Raw genomic sequence first — 4,305 nt, 5'->3', positions numbered from 1 at the left:
AATGGTCGCTTCCTCGCGACCAAGTCGATGCCATCGACGCATTCTTCGCGGCCCGCAAGGCGGCGGGTCACGTCCGCAAGAGCATTTCCCCTCACAGCAGCCCGACCTTCTGTGTGAAGAAGCCCGGTGGGAATTGAACGCATCCACGATTCCGGCTCAGACGCCGATTCCTCGCAAAGACGTCATCATCGATGGCATGGGTCGATGTACCATTTTCTCCACCATCAACCTTCGCGGTGGCTTTTACCAGATCTGGATGCGTCTATGTGACGAAAACGGCGGTTTCTACGCCGAGTGGCATGTTATGGGAGTGGCTGGTCATCCCACAGGGTCTATCCAACGCCCCGGCGACGTTCTACCGCATGGTTACCGCGAAATTCCGCGCGTTTCGCGACTTCGCCCCGTAGTACTTCGACGACATTTACGTTCACAGTTGCGCTTCCTCCGCGCAGTCTGATCTTAACGTTCACCGCGGCCACCTCCGCAAGGTGCTTGAAGTCCTCCGTGCCAACGGACTCTACGCCAACCTCGCCAAATGCATGTTTGGCGTAGACGAAATCCCGGTCCTGGGAGATTTGGTGTGGGTGAACGGATGTCGGGCTGATCCCGAAAAGATCAAGGCCATTTCGGAGTGGCCTATTCCCTCTTCCGTCAAGGATCTTCGTCGCTGGCTGGGCCTTGCAACGTACCTGCACAAATACTCGCAAAACTTTGCGGACATGGCCCAGCCGTTGTTTCGGCTTCTCCTCAAGGACGCCCCTTGGGTTTGGGACTCCGCTTGTCAGGAGGCTTTCGACGGCCTCAAAACCAACCTTCAACGATCATGGCGCTCCCGGACTTTGACAAACCTTTCTCCGCCGTCTGCGACGCCTCGCAGTTTGCAATTGGCTGCTGCCTGATGCAGCTCGACGCCTCCGGTAGCCCTCGTCCGGTTTCCTACCAAAGCCGCCAACTTCACGCGGCTGAGCGGGCGTACCCAGTCCACGACTTGGAACTTCTCTCCATGAAGTACACCCTAACCAAATTCCGCATCTACCTCCTCGGCGGTAAACCCTTCGTGGTTTACACCGATCATGCGTCCTTACGCACGGCGACGAACACACCGCACCTTTCGCAGCGCATGTGGATTTCGTTCTTCACATTTTCGGCTCAGTACAAGCCCGGGAAGGAGAACATCCTGGCCGACGCCCTATCTCGGCGTCCTGATCTCGAATTGACCACGTTCGGTCTTTTAACGTCGGGACGTCACGATCGAATTCGTGCGGCATACCCCGTTGACGCTGACTGCTCGTCGCGCCTGGCGGCGCTCACCGACCGTTTCCCCCAAACCCCGCCGCGCTTCGTCGGCCTTACATCGCTTCGCCCTCGCCGATGGGCTTTTGATGTTTCAACCCACCGCGGACTCGCCGCCGCGCATTGTTGTGCCCTGTGACGCGCAGCTGCGCCTCACTCTCCTTCGATCTTACCATGACTCCCCCAGCGGCGGCCATTTCGGCCGCGACAAAATGTACGCGGTCCTGGCGCGTTCATACTGGTGGCCCCGCATGTACAAATCCGTTGTGCGCTACGTCGCTCATTGCGACGCTTGCCAGCGCACTAACATCACCGCCTCCTTTCGGGTACCGCTCCAACCTCTGCCTATTCCCGACGAACTTTGGTCGTCCGTCAGCATGGATTTCATGTTTGGCCTGCCGCGCGACGCCCGCGGCAACACCGGCTTTTGGTTTGTGTCGACCGAGCGTCGAAGTACGTTATTGCCGTCCCCGTCCGGGACACGCTGAGCGGCGCGGACGCAGCTCTCTTCTTTTTCGACCACGATTTCTGTCGCTTCGGCCTTCCTCCCTCCATCGTTTCGGACCGCGACCCGCGGTTCACGGCGAAGTTTTGGTCCACCCTTTTCGCCCTATGCGACACTCCCTCGATATGTCGACTTCGGACCACCCCGAGTCCGACGGCCAAACGGAACGTGCCAACCACGTCCTCGAAGATATCCTTCGGAGCTACTCCGTTTCTACCGGTTCCTCGTGGGCTGCCACGTTACAGCATGCGGTTTTCGCTTACAAAGCCTCAGTTCAGGCATCCACTGGCTTCTCGCCGCATTATGCGGTCCATCTCCAACACCCCCGCCTCCCTCCAATGCTCGACGGTTCGATCTCAAGTGGGGGTGGAATCACCGCGCGGCTCCCTTCTGCAGGCGCATCCCCCAACGCTCCCAGCCGCACTCTCCAAACCATTCAGAGCTTCCTCTCTCGTCGTGACTCTGTTATACAACAGATCCATGACAACATCGCTGCCGCTCAGCAGCGCCAATCAACTCAGGCCAACAAACATTGCCGCTCTAACCTCGCGTCTTTCGCCGCTGGCGACCAAGTTCTCCTCCACAAGTCGGCGGTACCCGCCCATGCATTCCCGCACCCGTGCGGTTGGAATGTCCTCCAACGTCAAGCTACGCAGTGCTTGGCACGGCCCCTTTACCGTTCTCCGCGTGGTCAGTCCCGCCAACTACAAGCTTGACCTGCCCACCTCATGGCAGATCCATTCGACATTCTATGTGGGTAAACTCAAACGTTATTAACCGTTATTATCTACGCCTACGATCGATAAAGCAACGGCAACCGATCCTCTGGATCCCGCGGCGGCTCTTCCTCTTCCGCCGCCTCCAACTTCTCCTCCTCTCCTGACACCCCAGCCGTCGCCGGCCTCGACATCGGCACCACCACTTGATGCGGCGCCGCAATCGCCCGCGCCCCCGCCTGATAATCTGCGGCTGTTTGCCGCTCCGCCGCTATCAACTGACCATCCTGTTGAGGCCCCGCCGGCGGATTGTACCCCGCGAACGGATTCATTGGCCACGCCGCCGACAATCGCGCTGTCACCTGCGCCGCCGTTGCTCGCACCTGCGCATCTTCGCGCACCCATGTCGAAGACCTCGCCGTCGGCGAAGCGCATACGCTCGACCAGGCGCTCTCAGGGAGCACCGAAAATCCGTTTGGCGTCAACCGCGCCCCTTGCACCGGCGCCGCCGCCGACATCGTCGCTTGCCCCAAGGGGGTGAGCGCCCTGGCACTGCCGATCGCCCCCAGCTATCGCTCGAACACTTCGTCTCGGGCGAGGCCGGTCCGCTCCGGCCCAACAGTTCGGCCTTCACTTTGGCCTCCATCTTTACGGCTGTTCCAACGCCGCTCGCCTTTCCTTCTTTTCCCCCAACGCCCGTAGCGTTGGGATGTTCCCCATCGCCTGAAGATGTCCCAGTCACACCTTCGCTGGTCACCTTCCTAGCTGCTTCCGCAGCCTCCTTGGCTGCTTCGTCCGCCGCCTTCGCCGCAGCCGCTGAGATCGTTTTGGCCTCATCGGCGCGCCTTGCCTTCGCCTTCACCTCTTCGGCTGCTCTTGCCTTCTTGGCGGCCTCCTCCCGTGCCAAGTGCTTCTCCAGCAGCTTTTACACACCTTCGGCGCCCACTGTTTGCATGGCGCTCTTAACCAAGTCGGCAGCCGCTTGCTGCTCCAGCTGCCCAAGCCGTTCGCGCTTCACGACCGCCTTGGCTTCCCAGTCGGCCTTACGCTGCGCTACTTCGGCCGCGTCCTCGATTGGCGCCGCTCTGTCGTCGTCATCCGACTGTGAGGTCCACTACCTCTTCCACGCTGTCATCGGCATCTTCGGCGATTTCGCTCGCCTTGCCTTCGTCTGCCATCTCAATCTCAACTGTCACGTTACAGTTCCCTCTCATCTTTGACCACGTGATGATGGCACGTTCTGTCTTAAGTAGGGGAGGGTGTAACCGTGCCCCTCATCCGGTTACTAACCGGATGACTACCCGACACCCCTTCAGTCCAAGGTGTCTCTTCAGCCCTTCGCAGACAAACATGTCCTCTTGCGCAACCAAGGTGTTCCCCCGACGATACATCAAGGGTTGGTTGCGCGTAGCTTAGTGATAGCGTAGCAGTCTTAACGCTATCAATTCACTCTTAATTCTACCATCTCCTGCGTCTTCCTCTGCGCACGCCCACACTGGTACTACTGGAGGTATGGAGCATCCGTCAGGGGGATCCTCCCTCTGGCGGATGCTCCACACCACTTCGCTGTGGTAGTATACGTATAGTGGTAGGTCTGGCTGTGGTGGTCGTAGGATGAGCACTGTGGTGGTGGGTGTGGATGTGGTAGTAGTGGTTGGTTAATACTACTGGAGGTGTACCACGCTCTAACGTACTGTACTGTACTGTCGTTGCTAGCTGGCTGTACAAGATCAAGTCGCGGGACTTGACCAAGAATCAAGGCAATATCTTGTGTGAGTGGAAGTTCGCGGT

This window comes from Aphanomyces astaci, assembly GCF_000520075.1.
Source record: "Aphanomyces astaci strain APO3 unplaced genomic scaffold supercont1.272, whole genome shotgun sequence".
Lineage (NCBI taxonomy): Eukaryota > Oomycota > Saprolegniomycetes > Saprolegniales > Verrucalvaceae > Aphanomyces > Aphanomyces astaci.
The sequence above is the reverse complement of the archived record's forward strand: the minus strand, read 5'-3'. Positions refer to the sequence as shown.